General features: G+C 41.3%; 1 protein-coding gene across 8 annotated transcripts in view; it reads left to right on the top strand.

Annotated features, from left to right (window-relative positions):
• Positions 1-25,959, top strand: part of PLCB4 (phospholipase C beta 4) — a 419,571-nt gene that overhangs the window by 81,110 nt on the left and 312,502 nt on the right. For 3 of the 8 annotated variants that reach the window (XM_038571638.1, XM_038571635.1, XM_038571640.1), the window contains exon 1: positions 24,202-24,383. The exons of 4 other annotated variants lie outside the window; for them this stretch is intronic. The gene's annotated coding sequence lies outside the window, so the exon portion shown is untranslated. Of the gene's footprint in view, positions 1-24,201; positions 24,384-25,959 lie in introns of those variants that run through there. One more of the 8 variants, XM_038571633.1, reaches the window with a different exon arrangement.

The raw sequence follows: 25,959 nt of genomic DNA, 5'->3' as shown, positions 1-25,959 counted from the left end.
TGAGAGAATGAGAAAGAATGCCCTTTCAGGGGCACCTGGGTGGCTCAGTCAGTTAAGCGTCTTTCTTCGGCTTAGGTCATTATCCCGGGGTCCTGGGATTGAGCCCTGCATTTGCAGGGAACCTGCTTCTCCCTCTCCCTCTCTCACTCCCTGGCGCTCCTCCGGCTTTTGTGTTCTCTCTCTCTCTCTGTCTAATAAATAAATAAAATCTTAAAAAAAAAAAAACAAACGCTTTCATATTCTCCGGCTTTTGTGTTCTCTCTCTCTGTGTCTAATAAATAAATAAAATCTTAAAAAAAAACAAACAAACGCTTTCATATTCTAGAGGTAGTGGATGCCTGCAGGATAGGGCTAGAGGTCAGAGAAGGGAGGGCCATGGAGAGATCCATCATCATTGGGAGAGACCCTTGGAGGTAGGGGAAGTCCCATCCTAAAACCCGTAGCTGCAGAGTATTATTTTGATGACAGTTGGCTGGGTGGTTTGGGCGAGGGAGAAGTTGGAGCCAGCAAGACTGTCTGGGATATTGTAGGGGTCAGCAGCAGAAAGGTGGCAGTGAGAACTGAGAGGGAGGGAGGGAGGTACAGAGAATAGGGTCAGAGGAAGCAGAGGTAGAGTTTCCAATCTGGACTCAGAGTGAGGAAGACACCAATGGAAGAAACAAAGGGACGCTGGCCCTGCGTGAATGGAAGACTAGTTTCAGGATCATCAATCCCGAGGCTGGGACTAGATGGTCATGCTTAGGCTGAGTGGACCGGAGAAGTGAAGTGTCTTAGAAGCAGTGGCAGGTAACTGTGGGTCCACTGAAAGCTAAAGGCTGGAGATGTAAATTCACACATCATCAGAACCTGTTGGATTAAATAAACACAGTGAACACAAATGTGGAGTTTGGGCATTTTAATTCAGAAAATAAAAGCCCTTTACATTCAAATACTGAAACCCAGTTCACCTGTAAATTCTGTTCGGGATTCAAAGACCTATCTGAAATTTAATCCGTTTGTGTTACCTTCATCACTACTGCTGCTGCAGTCACTGTCCTGCTTCACCTGGACTGTGCCGTAGACGTTGGGCTGCTCTCCTTGCTTCTGTCCCTGCCCACCTATAGTCTGTTCTCAAGACAGCAGCCCAGATGAGCCTCTTTTTATTTCCTTTTTAAAATAATTCTTTATTAATTTTTGAGAGAAAGAGAAAGAGTGAGCAAGCAAGTGGAGGGGGAGGGGTAGGGGGAGAGGGAGAGAGAGAGAATCTTTAAGCAGACTCTGCTAAACACAGAGCCCGACACAAGGCTCAGTCCCACAACCCTGAGATCATGACCTGAGCCTTAACCAAGAGTCAGATGATTAACCTTCTGAGCCCCCCAGGTGCCCCAGGTGATCCCCTTAATTGAAGTCAGGTCATGTTCTGCCTCTAGCCACCAGTGGCTCCCTGTCTCTTTAGAAGCATAGGCTGCAGCCCTTAGCAGGACCTTCAAGGGCTCGCATGATCCCTTCCTTTTTATCTCTGACGTCATGTTACTATGCTCCCTTGTTCACTCCATGCTGGTCACCCTCACCAGCTGCTTCGCACATGTGCTAGACACACCATCCCAGGGCTTTTGTCTGTCCTCCTTTGACCTGGAAAGCTGTTCTTCTCAGTTTCCATGGGACTTATTCTCTTATCTTCTTCAAATCTTTGCCATCTGGGGCCTTCCTTTACCCTCCTGTTTAATGTCACCACCTCCTGTGAATTACGTCCTCTTTCCTCTGGGGCCTTCCATATCTCCTGATGTCCAGACTGTATACTTTTTTGGGGTCTACCCCTCCAGAATGAAAGTTGCATGAGAGTAGGGATTTCTGTCCCATAACCCTTTACCATGGCATTCTCAGTACCTGTAACAGTGCCACGTACTCAGTAATCATTTGTTAAGCGAGTAAAAAATTCTGGTAGCAGGTTCTATTTTTTTTTTAAAGATTTTATTTATTCATGAGAGACACAGAGAGAGGCAGACACATAGGCGGAGGGAAAAGCAGGCTCCCTGCAGTGAGCCTGATACAGGACTCGATCCCAGGACCTCAGGATCATGACCTGAGCCAAAGGCAGACGCTCAACCACTGAGCCACCCAGGCGTCCCAGCAGTTTCTGTTTTTGAATAGAATTGTGTCTTTCTTGAGACCAGTTGTCAAGAATTTTCATCTTTATATCCAGGGATGGATATAAAGCAGACGCTCAACCACTGAGCCACCCAGGCATCCCAGCAGTTTCTGTTTTTGAATAGAATTGTGTCTTTCTTGAGACCAGTTGTCAAGAATTTTCATCTTTATATACAGGGATGGTCAACTGACGCTCAGTAAATGCTGGAAAAGTGCATACAACCTGAGATATGAAATCGTAACATTTTACATGGTCTTGCTCCAGAAATCTCCCCTGCTAGATGGAACATCCCCCCCTGTGAAGGGGGGAGGGGCGTAGAAGAACAGTTTTGCTTCACTTAGCTGAGCTTCCACTCTGGGCTTTAGAATTCACATAGCAGTTTGGCATTTCTTTCATTATTACTACAATTATTAATTGGATGCTATTTAAAAATTTGGCCCTTAAACTCTCTGCTGATGTTTTAGGAGATTATGCTATACAGGGTGCAGAAATTGCTGGGGCTGATCGTATTCATGGCCAATTAAGGAACAGCACTGGCAAGCAACACAGGGTGGATTCAGTTGTGTCTTCTGGGAGTCCTGGTGGTGATGGTTCGTGGTTTCTGGGAAGCAGCTGCCTGGGCTGCCTTCTGCGAGAGGGATCTTGATTTGGTTACCTGGTGGGCATTTGTTGTTAAAAAAAAAAAAGAAGAAGAAGAAGAAGGGGATCCCTGGGTGGCTCAGCAGTTTAGCGCCTGCCTTTGGCACAGGGCGTGATCCTGGAGTCCCAGGATCAAGTCTCATGTCAGGCTCCCTGCATGGAGCCTGCTTCTCCCTCTGCCTGTGTCTCTGCCCCTCTCTCTCTGTCTCTCATGAATAAATATATAAAAAAAGAAGAAGAAGAAGAAACAGCCTTCCGTGAGTTAATTTAGGGGGGTTAAAGAGAGAGAAGGAAGAACAAAGTAAAGAAATTACTCCTTATATGGGAGCATGTATTTGAAAAGTCCCTCTGAAGTTCACTTTTTGTTTTATTTGGTATCACTTTCATCTCTTACCAGGGGATGCGGATGTCTTTTAAAAGAATGCATACAGGAAAACAGGCTGTAGGAAGCAGAAATGAAATCTTGGAAGTTTAACAAAATGCCAAAGGACAAATCTGCCCCCCAGAAGCTGGGCTGTTACCACATCTTTAAGGTTAAGATTTGCGAGAACCAACTGTGGTGTTTCTTTCTTTTTCTTTTTTTAAAGATTTTATTTATCTGTTCATGAGAGATATGGAGAGAGAGGCAGAGACATAGACAGAGGGAGAAGCTGGCTCCTCACAGGGAGCCCGATGCATGACTTGATCCCAGGACCCCAGGATCATGACCTGAGCCAAAGGCAGATGCTCAACCACTGAGCCATTCAGGCTGCCCAACTATGGTGTTTGTTTTGCCACTCTTGATACTGTGTATGACCAACTAAATGACCATGTTCTTATTTACACTTAAGGGAGTTCAGACAGTAGGGAAATAGAGCACAAAGGAAATTGAAAAACATGAGCAGAAGATTATGGCTTTGCTTAAATTTAGGGTTAAAGCAATCCATGGAAAATTGTTTTGGATTTTTCTAGCTTGTGACAATACTGTACATCCCTTGTTTTCAAATACAGTATCTATAAGGAGTCAAAAGAAAGTTCAAATAAAATGAAAGCCCAGAGGACACACACAGCCAGAAGTTCATCCATGTGACATTCCCTGAGACTATAACATGGTGTCAATTGGCAGAAATCGGTGGCACAGCTATTTGCCAAGCTTTGCCTGAAAGTGCCAGAGGTATAGGGGGTATTTGGTCTGGAGTCAAAAGCCAGGTGAGAAGAAACATCAGAGACAAGGCTTTTTTATTTTTTATTTTTTTGGTTTCAAAGTGTCTTATCTGTGTTTGCACCCATTTCTGTCCCCATTAAAGAGGACACCTCATGGACTAACTAGGATCATGAACTTGATGTTCAAGGTGAAAGTGAGTGAGAAAAATTTGAGGGGTGAGTTTTATGATGGGAAGCAGGAAATCTGACCCCATGGAACTCTAAAGAAGCTCTCCTACATCTTTGCTACATTGTAAAGGTCACATTCATCATATAGCACAACTCTTGGAGTGAATCCTTCATGTTCAGTAAGAGAAATAAACTGTTTATCTTCAAAAAAATCAAAGTTGTGTCTTCAGATTTTCTCTGATTAGGAAGAAAGGCACTACTGTACCCTACTTTTTTTTCTGTTTATCTTTTATATTTTTGACAGTTGCCTTCACTTCCAAAAATGTGGATCTACATTGATTCTGAATTCATAATTATCAGTCTTATCCAGCTAATAATGGTGATCAAAGTTCTTTTTATCTTTTTTCCTCAGCTGTAGCCTAGTGTTTGTAATGATCTTTCCTTGATGTCAGGCAGAGGAGAGGATGGGAGATTATACAGCAAAAATCAGTCTTTTGTATTCAGTGGCCCATCCTACTTGTTGATTTCTTCACACGTGAGCCCATCCGATATTCGGTGATCATCTATGAACCAGGCTTTGTTTTGGGCTCTGGATCTAAGGTGGAATAATCTAGGATCTTTCTCATGAAGGAATATAGACCAAGTGATAGGCATTTATATAAAATCAGGTAAATTCTACTGTGGGATGGTCTTACAATCTCTTCTTGGGGGTTTCGAGGAAAGCTCCCAGGAAGAAGTATTGTCTCCATGGGTGCAGGAAGGATAAATTGAAGTTAGCTGGATGAACTCTGTATTTGGGCTTGGGTGTGGTGAAGGGGTAATGAGGAGTTTCCAGCAGAAGAAACTCCATGTTCTAGAGGTCACATTTTTATGTGAGAGTTGTGTTTCTGAAGTGTTTGATATTCAGAACTTCCATAATTCAAGAATAATCCTGACAAAAGATGGTGGGTATTTCCATTCATCAGCTAATGTGGCGCCACCCTGTGGCCACTCCGTAAACAGTTTAGCCTTTCCTAGGTCCAGACAGCTTCCAAGGGACAACTCTCCAAGAATGGAGAGTTTTGCATGGATTTAACATTGATTCAAACTAATGTGAGACCATATTATTGCTGTTGTATTATTTTGAAGCTGCATACTTCAAGTTCACATTAAATGGCACCAAACTCTGGAAACTTTCAGAGCTCTAGCTCATGGCCCGTGTGATGGAATTGAAAGTAGTTCATGGATACTATGTATACCCAAGAGTGTAGGGGTAAGAAAGGAAGGAGATGGAGGGGAGGAAGGGTAGAAGAAGAGGGAATCACGGCCCTGATTATCACAGGCCTGTGAACTATGATAGGAAGGTGGCAATGGGGAGCCTCTGAAGAATGTTCAATGGCAAGTCAGCCTTAAGCTCTTATTACGGTTTTAATCATGGGAAAGTTGATATTAAACTAAGGCTGTCTGTGGGTTTCAGATATTTTTGGAACATTCTTCTTCATTTCTCATTGGACTTTAGATATAAACAATAAAAGCTTTCATGATTTTAATAAAAGATTTCATGAATAAAACCTAATTACCTTTAGGTTTTTGTCTTGTTGATTTTGTTTATTTTGGAAATGTTCTTTAACTGGCTTGGAAGAGACGATAAAAATACATGGCCTAAAGAGCAAGAAGGTGGGATAGGAGCTCAACACAGGTGTGGGATCTAAGACTGGAGGATAATTTTTTTTAGCGCATCATAGTTGGCGGTCTATAGTAAAATACATTGGGGGAAACATGAATTAGACAAAGTTATATACGTTTATTAACTGTGAGATGTCTTAGGACCTTAAAAACATTAATGTGTGTTGTGAACCTCTAATATAAAGTTAAGGTATGCAGTGTACCCCACACTTGTTTTACCACTAAGAACCTTTGTTCTAGAAATAGTCGTTATAGTCTGGCTGATACTCCAAGGAATGTGCATCACTCCTCTACTGCCACAATAAAGTTGTGTAACAAGGAACTACAAAATATAAAACCTCAGTGGAACACAGTAAAAACAGACTTAGCTTACAGGCTGGGGGCTCACCTGTTGTGGTCAGCTATGGGTTGGGCAGATAGTCCTTTTGATTTTAGTTGGGGTTGCTCCCATGTCTGGGGCTCAGGGCTGTCAGCTGATCTAAGGATGGCTTTAGGGAGACTGGGGTGACTCATCACTGCTACCGCTGTCTCTCATCCTCAACCATACTAGACCTAGCATGTTCTCCTGGCTGTGACAAAGGAGCAAGAATGAGAACAAGCCCAATAATGCGTGCACTTTTCAGGCAGTTGCTTGTATGATGTTTGTTAATATCTTGTTGACCCAAAAAAAGTCACACGACTGGTCCCAGAGTGAGAAGGCACTCAAAGCGTAAATGGTAGAAGGCATAGATGCAGGAGGGAGAATAATTGGACTCTTTTTGCAATCAGACTACCTGAGAACCCAGCTTGAGAATTGCTGGGTGAGATCACAGTCAACAGAGAGCAAGGAATGAGGTCAGATTCTTTTCTCTATGCCATGGCCACAGATTGTACTTTTTAATTTTGATAAGGAATCTCACCAGCAGATGTCCATGCCATGTCAAGTGACAAAGAGTTCATTTGGTTCTGCACAGGACTTTTATTATCTTTCTGTGGAGTCGTTTCAGAGCTGCAAGGATTGTGGACATTAGCTAGTTCTGGTAGCGTCATGTTGGCAACGAGGAGACAGAGGCCCAGAGAGGTTTGTTGACCAGTGAGTACACACAGCTTCCTAGAGCAAAACCAAGTCTCAAACCTAAATCTTCTGTCAAGCTGTTTGGGTTTTAATTACCTCAAAGTAGCTTTGTTTGGGTGAGGTGGTGAGGCAGAATGGGATTGGGTGGGACTGAAATTTATTCATAACCTTTATATATGAATAAATCACATTCCTTCTGAAGGGACTAGAATATAAATAACTTTGAAAATAGATGTTAGAGGTCTTTGGAAGGTCAAAGTGAACAAACAATGGTTGCTGAATATTGTATTGTCACTGGGGACCTTTTTTTTTTTTTGGAGGAAAAGTTTGAAGTGGGAAGGGGCCCTTGATTGAATAAATCATTTCACTAATCAGATTGTTTTCCCATCTGTGAACATTAGACAAGGAAGGCAAAATATGGAATGCTTCATAAATTTGCACGGGGGCCATGCCAATTGTTGTGGTGTCACACCAATGTTAGTATCTGCTGCTGAAGATTCTTGGTAGTATGTTTTCATCTTCAGAATTTTTTCTCTCCTCTACCCCTCTTCCCTTCCCCTGAGAATTTCTGTTGCATCAGAGGAGTCAGCAGAGGACTTTTGAGAAGAGAGAAAAGAATTTGTGTTCTAGCTCCTACTTTGTCAAACAGTAGATAAAATCGTGAAGGCGTATCTAGCCTTGCAGAATAGGAGCTACATTAACACCTAATTTAGCTCACAGTGGTGGGTAACAATTTGTTCTACATAAGTAAAATCTTGATTGTGAAATTCTATCCATTTAAATGCTGTCCAGTAAATTTGCTATTTTTATGATGGAAATACTTTCAGAATATTACATATATTTCCCTGGTTTACTAAACAGAGTCATCAAAATGTCTCCGCCTCATTCTTTCAGGCCACAGTGATTGAACTGTGCAGTAATAAAGTGACATGGCTTGTAAAGGGCCACACAGGCAGGTCATTATTGTTATCGTTTGCTTGGGGGCTGCTGAGGGTGCAGGACAATGTGCCTTTAAACTAGGTTTTGACAGATCGACCTTAATTCTTGCATTTTATTTTCAGAGTGTTTCTCTCTGCTCCTTGTTGCCAGTTGATCAGCTGTATCTCCGGGCTGCCTAAATGCAGACTTGCTTTTAGATGCACTCCTGGACCATCTCTGGTTCTGCTCCATGTTCGAGGGAACTACATAGTTCCCCGGGCTTCCTGGCTGTCTGGTGACCAAAGGGAGGTCCCTGTTTCTCTCTGTGTTTCTTCGGTAACTCCAGAAACAGCTGTGTCTCCTTCATAGCTTCTGCCTCCACCTGCCCCCACCTGAACAGCCTGGGCAGCTGTTCTAATCTTACCAGTTGGCCCAAATCTCTGGGCTCTAAAAACCCTGCTTCCTTCCACATCCTTCTGACCTACACAAGCTAGCAGTTCAGTTGCTGCTCCCTGGCTCCTCCATGGACCCTCTGTGCCCCCTCTGTGGCCCCTTAGCCATTCTGTCATTCTGTAACCAGTCCTTGGTTTCTGTTTCCTGGTTGTCTTTCCTAAGTTTATTAAAGTTGCCTTCTCCCGCAACTCTCTCTCATCCTAATTTGCTTCTTGCAGTCTACTGTGAGGACAGCAGCCAACCTGAGTAGCTTATTTTATGGGACATGAAAGTGCAAACTCGAATGAGCCATAGAGCAGAGTGATTTAGAACCTAGGCTCTGGCATCAGAATGACTGGGTTCCAATCCCAGCCTTTGCGATCACTGGCTGTGTGACTGTGGGCAAGCCTCTCAACTCTCTGAGACTCACTGTTTTCATCTGAATCAAAGTAATTACAGGCCCCATGCCTTCTCTTAAGATCAACACCTAAGAAGGGGAAAGGGAGGATTGGGCAGGGGGCAGTTGAGCTGCAAGGCCGTCTTAACAGAAGCCTTAGTCAAACCCCGAGGGAGCTTTAAAGCTGGTTGGGCCTTTATGCACTGATGTCAGCCACTGAAGGCAGCTGCAGGGTGGGAGCTTGATCTTAGGTGGAAAAACTTTCTTCAGCTGAGGGCAGTTACCTGCATTCTGCCTGCAGGATTGGCAGCAGCATTGAACTCAGTTGTTTCGTCCTAAATTGGGGTCTCATTACCACAGTGTCTGTGGTTCTTCTGGTGTATAAATGTGAAAGACAGTTACTCCATGAAAAGTGGGTTGCTGGGCAGCCTGGGTGGCTCAGCCGTTTAGCGCCGCCTTCAGCCCAGGGTGTGATCCTGGAGACCCGGGATCAAGTCCCACATCGGGCTCCCTGCATGGAGCCTGCTTCTCCCTCTGCCTGTGTCTCTGCCTCTCTCTCTGTGTCTCTTATGAATAAATAAATAAATAAAATCTTAAAAAAAAAGAAGTGGGTTGCTGGGTGTCCAGTACCTGGGAGATTGCTCAATGCTCAATATTTATTTATCATTATTAATAGGTTAAATATAGCCAGTAAATGGACTGTTGTCTAGTTTAGCTATTCGTGTTTTTTTTTTTTAAGATTTTATTTATTCATTCATGAGAGGCACAGAGAAAGAGAAAGGCAGAGACACAGGCAGAGACAGACAGGCTCCATGCTGGGAGCCCGACTTGGGACTTGATCCCGGGTCTCCAGGATCACACCCTGGGCGGAAGGTGGCACTAAACCGCTGAGCCACCAGGCTGCCCAGTTTTTTGTTTTTTTTTTTTTTTAAGATTTTAAAAATTTGAGACTGTGCAAGAGCACAAGCAGGGGGGAAGAGCAGAGGGAGAGGGAGAAGCAGACTCTCTGCTGAGCACAGAGCTTGATACTCTGCTTGATGCTGGGCTCCATCCCTGATCCCCAGGATCATGGCCTGAGCCCAAGGCAGATGCTTAACCAACTGAGCCATCCAGGCACCCTTAGCTCTTCAGGGTTTGAACTGACTTCCTTGCTGTGACTCTGTCCTAGGAGGTCCAGGAAGCGCTATGTAAACGGTCTGTGGGTAAACCGTGTTCTGTGGCTTCTCCACGTACACTGTTACCACAGGTATACTTTTACAGTAATGTTGATATAGTATCTTTAAATACTAAATCTAAATGGCTATAAATACTATATCTAAATGGCTCCCCTAGGTCCTTATATCTTTATTCCTTAAGCTATTCAAGGCATTTAAAACCAAATACGATGAAAGAAGACAGCCCCAATTTTTGGAACACTCATTATGTAGCCACTGTGCTAAGCATATCTTAACAGTTCCCTGGGCAACTCTCAAGAGTGCTCAGATTCCTGCAGAGGACCTGAGCTCAGCGAGGTTCAGACGGCTGCCCTAGGTCACCCAGTCAGGAAGCGGCAGCTAAGAATCCCCCCTTGGGGCTGCAGCCCCAGACTCATGCGAACCTACGCTTTTAACTAAACATTGCGATGATTTAAGCAGCAGTAGGGGAAACCTTCCCCTCTGAAAATAACTCTAGCAAAGTGTAGGTGTTGTTTTGGTAGAAACATTTCAGCTGCTGCCATAAAAATCTTCTCCCAAATGGCTTTGTGAGAGCAAAGCTGTGCAGCCTCTGCTTGTGTTTATGATGTGAGCCTTATGGCTCAGCCACAACACAAATGATTTGTTTTCCTGGCCTTGTTGGCGAAGTGATTTAATTTCTGGATTTCCCTGAGGAATAAGCCTAAACAAATAAATTTCTTTATAATTGGCTGTTTAAAGAGAGGCCACAAGGAAGAGTCAAGATGGGAAGTCAGGTACGTTTTCATTCGCTAAGTGGTGTGGTAAGGGAGGTGCACGTGCAAGGATGGAATTCATCCGGCAGTTTCCGCTTCCTAATATTTGGCTTTCTGCTCTTTATTGAGAAATGGTTAGTGTAATCCACTAAAGCCCCACAAGGAAAGTGGGCTTTTAGGTAAGTGGGTGTTCATCATTGTTGGGGAATAGTGAATTACGTCACGATATTTTTATATCTAAATTAAAGCAGTGCCTCCTTTTCTTTTTAAAAGATAATTTTTCAAAACAGAGTAAGTAGTACTGAGAAGTCTGGGAAGCTGTAAGGTCAGGGATTCCTAAAAATGTGTTCCAAGGAGCCCCATTTGTTTGATGTATCAGTTAGGATTAGTTTTGACTATTTATAACAGGAAAATTTAAAACAGCAATGACTTAAGATGGAACATTCATGGCAGAGAAATTCATTTAGGCCCTCCATGGTTTCCTGCTGTGATCGGGAGCCCAGATTCCTATCTTTCTGTCCCACAGTCCTAGTCCTGTGGCTTCCCTTTTCAAGGTCACTCAGGGCCAGTTTAGTTTGGGTTCTCATGTCTGCAGCCCACATGTGCAGCAAAAAGGAATTAGTGAGAAGAAAGGAGCCTTCTCAGTTGAGAGGTGACCCCCTCCATTTCTGCAGCCTTCCTCGAAGTTCAAATGGCACTTGCGTTTGTGCTTTATTGGCCTGCACTTGGTCACATAGTCGCACCTAGCTGCAAGAGAGCCTGAACATGTAATCTTCAGTTGAGCACACTTGAGTCTGTCTTACTAATGGAACAGAGGATGGATAATGACTAATCATCAGGAGTTTTACCACATTCGGGATGGTAACACTACTGCCCTGGCCACGACTTTGGACATGTTAGAATTAAGCATGCACAGGTGAATTTCATTGGTGTGTTATCCTAATAATCTGCAGAGTCTTCAGTGAGCTGATGTTCATCAGAATAGAGAGTTCCTGAATGTGCTTCACTCTGGTCCCCCTTACTAGAGGAAAAATGTTCAGATAAGCATGCTAACTCCATGTCATTCAAATATCGATCAACTACCATGTGCCATGTCCTGTGTGAGATCTTAGCAGGATGTAGGAGCTAGAGCAACATTTACCACATTTATTTGAGCACCCAGACTTTTGTGTAGGTGGGCTCTGTGACATCACTTGCTGTTCTTTGGAACAGTAGTATACTCCCATTTGCTGTGTGCTCTGTAGCTAGACTGTCCGGGAGTATAAAATGTGACATAAATGTAGTCTAATGGACCATGACTCAGTCATGCCCACTTGCTCTTCCTCATTTTCGTCAAGACTAGTAAAAACAATATGGATAAGAAAAAAGTCACAAGTAAGGAGAGAGTGGTTTGAGACAGCCCATAGCAAACTTATTAATAAATGGTGACTGTTTATTGGTCAATTCCCCTTATCTTAGTCTGTAAAAGGGTTCTATTCATGAGTTCAGTGGAATGTCAGGATATATTATCAACACTTTAAAAAATTATGATACTTGTTAGGAAGACCTTTCTGTATTTGTTTTCAGTGCCCCTTCAGCCACCTACCCACAGGTACTTTTGTTTTTAATCTACAGTTTGTTTTAGGTAGTGCAAGGAGAAGATCTGATGCTATATCTTGGCTGATAAAGCTCTGAAATATTGCACTTGTTATGGCCCTCTGAAATGCACAATCTTCTCATCCTAAACTGGGCATATGATATGGGCGTATACCCATATCAGGGCATTCAGGAAGTCATGTAAAGATCACATATGACCATGACTCCTATACCTAACATTGACATGCTAGTAACCATATATTGGGTACAGTTTTCTTTCTTTCTTTTTTTAAAGATTTTATTTATTCATGAGAGACACAGAGAGGCAGAGACATAGGCAGAGGGAGAAGCAAACTCCCTGTGGGAAGCCCAATGCGAGCTTTGATCCAAGGACTCCGGGATCACGACCTGAGCAAAAGGCAGACACTCAACCCCTGAGCCACCCAGGTGCCCCAATGTTGGGTACAGTTTTCAACAAACCTGTGAGGTAGAGTGCTCTCATCCCATTCGTAGGTGGTGTACCTAAGGCACAAAAGGGTTAAGTAACACGCCAGAGTCTCACAGACCTGAGATTTGTCCCCAGTGTCCCTGGCCGCATGGTCCTGTCTCAAAGTCAGGCTAAAGAACTTCCTCGGAAGTGTGAGTACCTAGTCATTTAAAAAAATGAAAGAAGTAAAGGTCTAATTTTGACAGAATTGAGAGAGATGGGAACAATGACTGAGATTTTAAAAATTAGCTTTGGACTCCGTACAGAGCCGGCCCTGGAAATTTACATAGCTATTTCTTGCAGGTACATTTGACATTCAGAAGCAATCAGATTGTATTATCTGTTCTTGGAGGGATTACTGGTCTCTGTGCATCGTGAAGGTTACATTTGCAATCATCATTAATTTCATTGTTCACCATTTTCCTCCACATTAGATACAGGGTTGTCTCTTCTTCTTTTCTAGTTGGGTTCTAGCAGAGATGATAATTTGTGGGATTCGATGGGACAATTAAAGTTTATTGTTCAGGAAGCCCTATTAGACACAGAGAGTGAATTCGCCTTTAGGAGCTTGGCTGAACCATGTGGATCACTAATCCAGGATCACCGAGCAGTATTCTCTTCTCTTCTTCACTTCAATCCAAAGGGCACATTAGGAACATCTGGGTGGCTCACTGGTTGAGCATCTGCCTTTGGCTCAGGTCGTGATCCCAGGGCGCTGGGATTGGGTTCTCCCTCTGCCTATGTCTCTGCCTCTCTCTGTGTGTCTCTCATGAATAAATAAATAAAATCTTTAAAAAAAAAAAAAGCCCATTGTACTGGAGTGGGGCAAAGAACGTATATGACATTGATACAGAGTGATCCCCCCTGTACATTCTATGATTCACTCAAGGTGGTCCCACTAAACTAGATGAACAAAAGGGTAGGATCCCCCTGGACCCAAGTAGAGAGAAAATCATAAGAAGGGAAAGAGAAATAAGTGATGCCTGCTTGCTTTTTTGTCTTTATCTATTTGGGCTATAACAAAACAGCACAGACTTATGGGTTATAAGCCATAAGCGTGCGTTAGAAACAGCAAACGTTTACTTCTTACAGTTCTGGAGGTTGGAAGCCTGCATGGTGGAGTGAGGGCCCTCTTCTGGATCTCAGACATCTGCTTATGCCCTCCCAGGATTGAAGGGGCTAGAGAGCTCTCTGGAGCCTCTTTGATAAGAACACTAATTGCATCCATGGGGGCTCTGGCCTCATGACCTAAGCACTTGCTGAAGTCCCCACCTCCTAATCTCATCATCTTTGGGGGTTAGGATTTTATGAGTATTGAGGGGGTACAAACATTCAGACCATAGCAACATTCAAGCAGATTGTTAAAATCCATTGCATGTAAGGTGGCCACAATTTAAACAAAAAGTCATTTACTAGAGCAGTATCAAGAAAACAGCAATTTTTGAGATGCTACATGAATCTGGCAGAGTGTTAAAATGTTGAAGGAACTACATGCCTGGTTGTGTAAATACATTTTAGTTGGTGTCATATGGATAAGGAATGGTAGCCTCATTTTAAACTCTTAGTAATTAAAATACTGGGATTTTTTTTTTTTTAAGTAGAGAGGAAATTATAATAGAATTCAAGGTAGTGCACTTGATTTTCTGCCTTCCAGAGGATCACATGGGTTTAAAACACTCTTCAGGGGCAGCCCAGGTGGCTCAGCGGTTTAGTGCCACCTTCGGCCTGGGGCGTGATCCCAGAGACCCGGGATCGAGTCCCACGTCGGGCTCCCTGCATGGAGCCTGCTTCTCTCTCCGCCTGTGCATCGGGCTCCCTGCATGGAGCCTGCTTCTCTCTCCGCCTGTGTCTCTGCTTCTCTGTTTCTCTCTCTGTGTGCCTCTCATGAATAAATAAATAAAATATTAAAAAAATTATTTATTCATAAAGACAGAGAGAGAGAGGCAGAGACACAGGCGGAGAGAGAAGCAGGCTCCATGCAGGGAGCCCGACGTGGGACTCGATCCTGGGTCTCCAGGATCACACCCCAGGCTGAAGGCGGTGCTAAACCACTGAGCCACCAGGGCTGCCCAATAAATAAAATCTTAAAAAACAAAAACAAAACAAAACAAAACAAAAAAACAACAAAAAACACTTCAGTTGGCTGTGTTCTTAATTGAAATAAAACAAAACAGAAGAGGCTTTTCTCCCCCCCTATACAGGAGACCATGAAGAAGTCTCTTTGTAATTCACAGACCAGAGGATCAAGTTTGAATATATCACTACTTACTTAGATATATTTATAAAATATTGTAATAGCTAATTTATACGGAATTCTTACTTTATGCTAGGTAACAATTTAGTGCTTTACCAGTAATAACCCCTTTATCCTCATGATAACCCTCAGAAGTAGCTACTATTATTACCTCTCTTTTACAAATGAGGAAACCAAGGCACAGAGATCTTAAGTAACTCGCCTAAAGTCACACAGCAAAATTAGTTGTGAAGCTTCTATTCAAACTCAGACCATCTTGCAGATCCCTGGGTGGCTCAGCGGTTTGGCGCCTGCCTTTGGTCCAGGGCACAATCCTGGAGTCCCGGGATCGAGTCCCACGTCAGGCTCCCTGCATGGAGCCTGCTTCTCCCTCTGCCTGTGTCTCTGCCTCTCTCTCTCTCTCTCTCTCTATGTCTATCATGAATAAATAAATAAAACCTTAAAAAAAAAAAAAACTCAGACCATTTTAATCTATACTCTGCAGTGTTTCCCACAGATCAGTCATTCATGTCTTGTGCCATGATTGTATTCCACCTCTATTATTGCATAATTTTCACTTTTTTTGGCCACAGATAAGTATATTTAAAAAGAAAACAGTAGATTACTACCTTAAATGGAAAACTATGATGTGCCACGAATAGTAGAAGTATCCAATAAAAGTTAAAAAATGAAAACCAAATAGTGTCGTTCAATCCTGAGTACATGCCAATGCCTGCCAAAACCCCTGAGTCAGAGGCCTGCCTGGCTTTATTCAGAGATAGAGAGAGAGAGAGAGAGAGAGAGAGAGATCAGATGGATGGGGGGCTAGAGCTCACTTCATTGAGAAAGAGAGAAAGAAAGGAAGGGATAGGTATCTACCTTTCCTGCTGGGAGGTTCTGTGTCATTCCAGGCTCAATCTGCATATCCCCTAAAATTATCTTGCAGTTTGCCATTGGCAGCAGCTCCTATACTCTGGAACACTTAGCTAAAAGATGAAGATGTTGGGGTGCCTGGCTGGCTCAGTCAGTACAGCATGTGACTCTTGATCTTAGGGTCCTGAATTCAAGCCCCACATTGGACATAAAGCTGAGTTTAAAAAGTTAAAACATGAAGATGTACCATCTTCAGAATTAACTTGGGGAATGTGAAGCAGAGGAATGTTGAAGTGAATTCAGGCTGTATTAGTTCAGCTAATCCAAGTAAAGCTATTGTCTGGATTATTAACCCTGAAGTATTCATCTGGCTCCTAGAAGGTGTTTCATGAAGATTGCTTTGTAGAAAGGCCAATGGATACTTTTTACCTAAGTTGTTATCTGTAGTAGAAGGTGTAGTTACCCCTGGATTTTAAACCAGGCTACTTAGAAAATGGCCCTAAATTGAGCCTTGCTTCATCCTTGACATACCTGTTGGCTCGAAATATCAGAGAGCTTTGGGCCTCTTTCATTTTTAAAAAAATATTTTATTTATTTATTCATGAGAATAAGCGAGACATAGAGAGGCAGAAACATAGGCAGAGGGAGAAGCAGGCTCCCTGTAAGTAGCCTGATGCGGGAATCGATCCCAGAACCCCAGGATCATGACCTGAACCAAAGGTAGATGCTGAAACACTGAGCCACCCAGGTACCCCTGGGCCTCTTTCAAATATCTGTTGGAAGATCTTTGGGAATAATGCTCCCTTGTCTGTTACCAAGAAGACGGTCCCTTTGTACATGTACTCTCCATGATTATCACAGGATTATTATATTTGATGGTGGTTAGAAAAGTAAAAGCTATCTTTTCATCTCCCAGTTTAACATAAATGAGGAGGCTTAGTGTGTTTTCATATAATGAAGAGGGAGCTTCCTTTTGTTCACAGGCCTCTGTAAAAGCAATTCATAGACACGATTAGATTCATCAATGTGAACAATAAATTAATCTGCATCTGAAGTTTTTGCTGATGATCTGATCACATAATTTCCATATATTTTGATTACATTTTTCTGATGCTCTTTACATTACATGAATTCTTAATCAAGATGATTCTATTAGCATGCCTCTTCTGTATACCATGAGCCTTGTAATGGATAGAGCTCAGCTTGACAAAAGTGTTAACAGACTTGAAGATGGGGAAAAATTGATTTCCTCTTGCCCAGCACCCCTGTTTTCTATTTTATCTTATTTTTATTTTTTAAAAGATTTTGTTTTATTTATTTGATAGGTAAGTGGGGGAGTAGTGAGGGAGAGAATCTCAAGCAGATTCCAAGCTGAGGCACGGACCCTGATGTGGGGCTCAGTTTCATGACCCTGAGACCATGACCTGAGCCAAAACCAAGAGTTGGACATTTAACAGACTGAGCCACCCAGGCACTCCCTATTTTAAAATATTATAAATATTAAGTATTATAGCCACAAATAGGCATCAAGATACTAAACATGGCTTATGTGGCTGGTGAAATGTTTGTGTTTGGTGTGCCAGTGAATTTTGGAAAGCTTCTGATAGATTTTAGCCTCTTTAGGTGCTCATGGTCAGAGAGAAGAGGTGAGCGGATTGTGGGAACATCTTTTCACAGTAACATTGCTGTGGGATTTGTGTCTCCAAAGTGCCACCACTCCATTCCAGCCAAGACCATGTGGTGGGCAGGATTGGCCACTGTTTAGTAGTCTAGTAGAGACCGCTTTTATTTGTAGATTTCTTCTGGTGGTGCCCTGATGCATTTCATTAATAGATTTTGACCAGAGCTGATCTCTAACAGTTTTGCTGAGGTTTATTTAGATGCAGACTGTAGTTGTCCTACTCTGCCCTGGGTTCTGGAAGTGTGGCCTTGTTTTAGGAATAAGATTAGTGAAGGTCAGGATAGTTAAATCTTCAAGGGCCTGGGTCATGTCTCTTACACATCGGTATATACTTGGCATGGGACATAGCAGGAGGCACATGTCAGGCACTCAGTAAATGTGACGAATCAGTGAGTGAAACTGGGAACTGATGGTTTTGGCATCATATCATTTTTACTTGGTGACAGGAAACCACAGCAAAACCACAGGGGGGAGGGTGTGAGTTGTGTGTGTGTGTGTGTATGTGTGTGTTTCATAGCTTAAGAAGAAGAATCAATTTCTGGTTTTGGAACTAAAAGAGAATACAGAGAGTTACCTTGAAGTGAGTGGCTGGTTTCCACAATAAGTTTCCCTGATTGAAAAAGATAGTTATAGGGACAGAGAAAAAGATGGCCAGGACTTCTCTTTTGTGCCTGTGCAAGAGAAAAGAGCCTGTGAGGATTTAGAATAGAGAGAAGCCATGTGGAAAACAGACAGGTTTCTTCCAGACTAGGTCTTGAGGATTAGTAGAACATACTAGGAAATAAGGTTCTTTCTCTTGGGAAATTATAATGCTGGCAGCTTGAAATAGCATGAAAAAGACTTTTAGTAGTGGCAGGTCTTCAGATAGTTTTCTAGAGGGGGAAAAGGCCCAAGTTGAGTGAAAGAAAGGAAGCCAGAGTTATATTAGCAAGTAATTAAAAGTGCTTTTGGAAGCAGAAAGGCAGTTGACATATTCTTAGCAACTACTATATGTCAGGCCATGGGATATACTTAAATAGTAATTATTTTTGAGACAACTGTTAATTTGAGAGGTCTTATATTTTATAGATACTATTATCCCCATTTTACAGATAAGGAAATTGAAGTTTATAAGGAGTTCTGTAATTAACCCAAAGCCATGTTAACAGCTAGTATGTGCAGTGCATCTAGAACTTGGACCCAGGCCTGGTTCAAAAACCCGTGTTCTTCCCCCGGGTTAAGCATCCCTTGCCTTTCTTATAATTGTATTCTATATTTAGCAATTATCCTGAGTGGTTCATAGCTTTTCCCATTTTTAAAAAGTTCTATTTTTGCAGGGAAGGTGATATTGGATTATGGAATCAGTGTTTTGCATTTTAGCCAGCTATGCCTGGGTATGTGTGTTTGTGTAAAGTAGGTAAGTGGTGGTTGGGAATATTCAGGTGGTTCAAATCCTAAATACTCAAAGTGTGGTCCTTGGACCAGCGCCATCGGATCACCTGGGAGCTGGCTAGAACTATAGAGTCTCAGGCCCCGCGGTAAACCTTCTGAATCACAGTCTGCATTTTTAAGAGAATCCCAGGGTGCTTTGTGTGCCTGTGAAAGTTTGAGAAGTTCTGGTCTAAACCATTGTATATTTGAGGCAGCTGAGAGGTTGGCATACTGTGCAAAAGCAGTAATACTAGATAGTGACAGTGATGAGTTATTATCCCAATGTAGTTAGTGCTTCCTATGTATGTACCAGATGATCTGCTACGTGTTTAATGTAGATTTTCTCATTTTAAAATTGCCAGTGATCTTGTGAGGTGGGTATTTTTTTTTTCCTATTTTAGAGATGGGGAAAGTAGAGTTATAGGGAGGCTAAGTAATGTGTCCAAAATCAAAGAGCTCTGATGCCAACCCAGGTGTATCCAGTTCTAGCCTGATACTCTTACCTACCATTTCATGCTATCCAGCTTACCTTAAAGTCCAGGAGCTGTTTAGTTACCAACATCAGGTCCATGATGGTAGAGAGGTCTGGTTCACAAGTTATAGTCCGTGAAATTAATTGTTTTTTATTGGCTCTAAATAGACAAAAATTAAGTTCTCTTTCTTGAATAATATCTGGCAGTGCTTTTTTTTTTTTTTTCTTGGAGTAGGATAAGATATATAGACAAATGAACTTAAGAAGTGTTTTTGTTTGTGGAATGTCCTAACTTTAAACATAACTATTCTACTTCTTACCAGTAATATTCAGTAATACTGATAATCTTGATAGAGTACATTTATAGTGATACAATGAAAGCTGTTGAATGAAGAATTAGAGGAATAGGGTGAGTATATAAGTTCATATGACAGTTTATTTTCTCAAAGAGTATTTTACTTTTGTCTCTCTCTCTTTTTTTTTTTTGTTTGTTTGTTTCATGATTCACTAGGCTGTTGATCTAGCCAGACTAAATGGGCAGTGTTTGTTAGAATGTCCTTACCCTGCTTTAAAATAATCAGGTTTGCTAATTTGTCCTTTGTTCCCTGGAACAAGGAGTTGACTTTACCTTGAGTATACTGAGGTATTGGCTTTAAATTCAATCTTTAGCAAGGCCAAAAGAATCAAGGGCACTATGAAAAAGCTTAGTCCTTTTAATCAAGACTTTTGGGGAAAAGAAGTAAAAAGCATGATTTTTGTGTGTTTTTGGGATTTGAGGGAGAGGAAGGAGAAAGGAAAGAGGCAGATCCGCCAGAACCTGAAAGTTTTCTTGTTTATCACGTCTTAGAAAATGAATATGCTGATACTTCCTTAAATTCCTTGGTACTAAGAGTCAAAAAAAAAAATAGCCTTCATGTACAGCTTAGAGCTACTACGGGGAAAGATGCTGTATAAGTATACTAAAGGGAATTGGAAAGGAAAGGATGCCATTTACTCTGGAAGCACAGCCTTTATTCATGTTCACTGGTTTTATAGTATTATAGCAACACCGTTCTGTCTTGTTTAGGCAGCTTATCTGGCCATGTCAAACAGGTAAAGCTGTCTTTATCAACTAATTAAGAAGAGCCCGAATAGAAACCTTGTCTTGTTCTAATTAATACAGTTCTTCCTTTATATACAGTTCTTAAAAAAAAAAAAAAAAAAGAGCTGTTTCTTAAATTGGCAGGCCTTTCTCCTAGTGTGCTGGTCAACACTTAACCCCTGGCTCTGAGGAGGGGAAGGGGGAGAAGATTTAGTTTGTGCTGTTTGGGGACTGGGCCTCCTGGGGTGGGGGCTGAGGGGAGGGAGGTGCCTATACCAGATGGGACCTGGGAAGAGAGACCCATGGTTGTGTCCTGCTGGCAGTGCATCCTGGCTCAGCACACCACTGATTTTTAGCATCAAGGAATTAGAAAGGGAAGAGGTACTTGGTGGGAGGCAGCCAGAGGCAGAAAAACTGAAGAGGAGAGAAAGTAATTAGAAACTTGGAGCATGTTGGGAGGCAGGGGTTTCTGTTAAAGGAAGTGGAGTGAAAGTTTCCATTCTCTTTAACTGGAACTGTGGGGATGAAACCCTGTACGGAAAAGTAGGGGGAAAATCTTTGCTGAAAGTAGGAAGGGGCTAGCCCCCAAATGTTAAGGTTTGGAAGCAAGTCTGCAAATTTGGTGATGGTTGGAGCAAATCCAACGGTGTTTACTGTTATCTCCAAGCATCGCTCGCCTAGAGCCCCAGCTGGCAGAGGCTCTGTGAAGCCAGGCAGAGGAACAAGAGGTTGAAGGTGGGTCACCCCAGACAGTCTTTGACTTTGAGATTTGTGTCTTGGGCTAAGCAGTTTCCTCTGTCTTTTATTTTGTTTTGGGGTTCTTTTTCTTTCTATAATGTAAGTGTATAGCATTGTGTCTTTTCCTTTTTTGTGTAATTATTATAGTTTAGAATAATAACAAAGTCCTATGCTCATTGACTTACTACCCTTACACAGTACCTGTTGACTCCTAAGTATGAACATTTAAGGAAGCAGTCCTACTTGTTCTCCTCTTTTCATCCAATATCTTAATGATATTATTTGCTATTTTTATATTAAGAATTATGATTTTCTTTTTATATAGTTACTCTACCTTATATGGATTTATTTTCAGCTTTATTGAGATCTACGGGACACATAAGTTTAAAGTGTACACACCTATATTCAAAGTGTACACCATTTTCCCCCTCTTGTATGTTTTTGTTACTACGCTGGTCAGTTGAACATAAAAGGGGAATATGGAGAGGTTAAAGGTGTTGGAAGTTATTGAAATTAGGCTATAGCGATCCTCCTATACATTTCATATATCTATCCACAGTTTTTTATGGCTATATTTATTTAGTAGGGCTGTATTTATTTTCCATTTTATTGAGTCATAATTGACGTATACCATTGTGTAAGTTTAAGGTCCCTATGATGATCTAGATAAGTATTGCGCAATGACTACCATAATAATGGCCGTTAACACCTTCATCACCTCTCATAGTTACTATTTGTGTGTGTGTGTGTGTGTGTGTGTGTGTGTTGTTTGGTGAGAAGATTTATAACCTTTTCATTACATTCTGTAAACCTAATTGTTTGGCTTCGTTTCATATTTAAACTGCTGCAAAAAAACAGCAAAAGAAAATATCAAACTAGGAAGCTTAACAAAATGAAATAATAGAGTTCAGATCACCTGGTTGTTAGAAGCCATAATTTAGATGGGATAAACTCACTCATTAGAAGGAAACTGTATTTTGAATATGAGTCATCTAAAAGTGATCACAGGCAAATATACAGTAAAACTCAGCAGTTGTAATTAATATAAAAGGTAGAGGGAGTTTTTACTTTTAATTTTATGCTTTCTGTGGGCTGAACTTTTTTTTTTTTTTTAAAGATTTTATTTATTCATGAGAGAGACACAGTGAGAGAGAGAGAGAGAGAGAGAGAGAGGCAGAGACACAGGCAGAGGGAGAAGCAGGCTCCATGCAGGGAGCCTGATGCGGGACTCAACCCCGGGTCTCTAGGATCCTGCCCTGGGCCGAAGGCAGGCACTAAACCGCTGAGCCACCCAGGGATCCCCATGGTCTGAACTTTTAAAATCTGTGTTACTTTCATAATTGTTAGGACATTTCAGCCTATATCCATTTATTATAATGAGACAGTTGGGTGTTCTTCATGGTAAACGGTGTTTACTGTTATCTCCCTGTTTTTTGCTACAGTAAATAGTGGCTGAAAGAACATCTTGAGATAACATAATTGCATGATCTATGTTTGCATTTGCCCAGAGCTTTGGAGTTCATATGTTGGTATTGCATTTGGGTGGTGTTTTTAATGGTTACTCCTGGCTTTGTGTCAGGGTTTTGGGAGGGTGCTCTCTGTAAGCTATATTCACACAGACTCTGAGGTCTGACATTGAACTTTTGAGGGCAGGCAGGTAACTACAGTGCACCTGCATGCTTACTATCATGACTACAAGGTACAAAGCAAAATGTCCGGCCTCTTGAGGATAGACATAATTCTCTGCCTCCTTTTTCCTTCATAATTCAAAGAATATAGATATCTCTTAAATACACGGATAGTGTGCTTCCATTCCACATACTTTCATTTAGAAAGCAGGCTTAGCCTTACCATTACCACTGAATAATCTATAAATGGATCCCATTGTAATTTCAGAGCTATAGTTCAAGTTAAGCTAGATGGGAAGCCTAATAATTGAGTGACTTTTCTAAGTGCTTTGGAAACTAATCATAATGTCAGGTTTGTTGCTTAAAGCTTGGCAAGTGGAATCTAGTTATTAGCATTTCCCAAATTTGTCTCATGAGATACAGTTCTCTCTGAATGGCTCTCAAAGGATTTCATGATTAAATAAGTTTGGGAAACAATGCACAAAATTATAATAGATTGAATATGAACATAATAAAACCTCAGAAAAATACTGCAGTGTAAGGATTCTGGTGACGTTTATGTAGGTTGACCATCCTGAAACTTAACCCTGGAGCCTTGTTTTGTGAAACATCTTAGTTCTCTGGCACATTTTGGCAAAAGCTGTTTTTTTTTATAATTTTTTTTTTTTTTTACTGCCACTCATGGATGGGTAAATCACATATGTGTAAGTATGTGTTAGTGTCTTAATTTGATGTAGAGTTAAAATCCTCTTGATCTATTTAGAGAACAAAAGTCTATTTCACTATCTGTGCAAGGGAGATAATCCCCGGATCTAACTTTAAATATTTTTATTTATATCACCATTACTGGTAACTTGAAAGTTTAAAAAGTTTAAAAAGTTTTATTTCCTTTCTTGAACCCTGAAGGGATTATAAAGGAGGTAAATAGGCAAAAGTGGTAGCCAGAAGGGGAAGTGGAAACAAAGATTCTCAGCAGCACAGAAGTTATTACATTTCCTAAATTGTGGACATTCTGTTTGGCTTTCCTTTACGTGTATATCTTGAATTTTTTGTGGCCTTTGTTTTAAGGAAGAGCTCAGGTGTAGGTTTCATTTTTTTTTTTTAATTTTTATTTATTTATGATAGTCACAGAGAGAGAGAGAGAGAGAGGCAGAGACACAGGCAGAGGGAGAAGCAGGTTCCATGCACCGGGAGCCTGACGTGGGATTCGATCCCGGGTCTCCAGGATCCGCCCTGGGCCAAAGGCAGGCGCTAAACCACTGCGCCACCCAGGGATCCCCAGGTGTAGGTTTCAAATTTTATTCTTCCTGTTGATAAACCCCAACCTCTGATCCAGTGATACTTGTGTGCAGGACCTCTTACTCATTTCTGGGCAGTTACTCGGCAAGACGCCTATAAAAAGCATTTGCTTGTATTTATTGTTCTGCTTAGAATGGTGAAAAGAGTCTCTGTCGGCTGCTCTGTCTGGATATTTTGTTGTGGCTGTGGGCACTGTTGGCCCAACCTCTCCTTTTGTGGCCAAGGGGTGGGGCTCTGCCTAAAGGACCAGTCTTGTTACATTTGCTGGCTGCGTGAGCTTGCTCATCCCATCTCTTGCCCCCTCCTCCCCTTCTGAAAGAGTGAGTTTATCCAAGAACTGTGGGTGCCCCTGCAGTTCTGAGCCTGCATCAGGGCATGGTCTCAAGAGTCTATTTCTGACGGGGTGAGGTTTAAATCCTACTCACTCCTTTTCAGGTAAGAGAACATACTTTCAACTTTATGAGTGGCAGTTAAGATTTACGAAGGGGATTAGTTTTGGTAAGTTTGGTTTTTTGTTTTATAGCTTGGAGGAGGGCTGTCACAGTTTTACTTGTGTGCTTCCTGGAGGGGTAGTGGTAGAAAAGAAAATACTTCTGCTTTAAGTTTCTTTGACCACTCAAATTTTTTTATGAAGGTTGTTTGATTTATCCATTATTGATTTTTTAAAAAAGATTTTCTAATAAGGGAGAAACTCAAGACAAAATTAAGGCAGAGTAAATTAGACACTGTTTTGTGGTGATTCTGGCATTAGATACAGATTTAATGTCTTTTAAAATGTCCCTAAACCTCACTATAACTCAAATAGATTTTTCAGTAAGGCATTTATCACATGATTTTATTGGCTGGTAGGATTTGTGTGTGTGTGGCACTTAGCATTTTGCAAATTTGTTTTTAAAATGACATATGTGGAGGTAGGGGGCATATGAGAAATCTGTGCTGTTTATCCAATTTTGTTATGAACTTAAAAATAAGGTCTAGCAAAAAATGTAAGAAGTCTCTTAAATATTTTTTGTGAATACCTCAATATGATGCAATACACACAGTGTTAAACATTTTTTCCCACACGCATAAATTGTTACAAAATCCATTCATTTTCATTTTTTGTAATTAGCAATAAAATTATAGGACCTCTTTCAATATGATGTTTTGATTGCCACTTTTTTTGGTTCAACTGTATTAAGATAGGCAAAGTGATTATTTTTAAAAGTCTTTTCCTAAAAGTGCATGAAAATCTACTTTTACTTATGGAATTGTACTTACTCATGGTCTTAGAAAGTTAATGAGACAGTATATAAAATTATTTCCTGAAATAATGAATGGAAATTAATAATTTAGGTTTTGGTTTGTGCGTTTGGTGGTGGTCTTTTTAAAAACTGAATGCATGTATTCATAGACAAATGATGCTAGAATATGAAACTTGTAGTTAACACACACCAAAAAAACTGGCTTCAGATAGCTTTAGAAGAATATTTCATGTTTGTGTACTCTGTTTTGTCAGGAATTTTAGTATCTTTAAAGACCTGTCATTATGAATAAAGGTAAAACTTTTAGTTTTGTCTGAACTGTGACTAGCCACAGATACTTGAGCATGAAAGTCTGTGTTATGATGCTAGAAGTAAACAAAAAAATCATTAAAATAAACAGTTTAGACAGATGTATACATGAATAAATTGTGACATTCTGTGACTATTTTTAAGGGGATTGAACTCTTACAGCTCACGGTTGAAACAAGACAGTGGCGGAGAACTCTTTCGTTAGTTACCTGTTGGAGAAAATATTTTATATGCTTTTTGTATTAAGCAGCGATTACATGCAAAGTGATCCACTCACCAAAGTTACACAGAATATTTCTAGACCTGCTGAAGAAGATGAAACTTTCCCACATGTTCAAAACCAGCTCAACCGTGTTTTATTTTGATTGACTTTGGGGGGGCTTCAGGCTTGGGAGCAGTTCTCCTGAATAGGTGGAAGGTAGGCTTAAGTGGTACAAGGAGGTAGCAGTTGTTGGGGG

This window comes from Canis lupus, chromosome 24 (assembly GCF_011100685.1).
Source record: "Canis lupus familiaris isolate Mischka breed German Shepherd chromosome 24, alternate assembly UU_Cfam_GSD_1.0, whole genome shotgun sequence".
Classification (NCBI taxonomy): domain Eukaryota; kingdom Metazoa; phylum Chordata; class Mammalia; order Carnivora; family Canidae; genus Canis; species Canis lupus.
The sequence above is the reverse complement of the archived record's forward strand: the minus strand, read 5'-3'. Positions and strand labels throughout refer to the sequence as shown.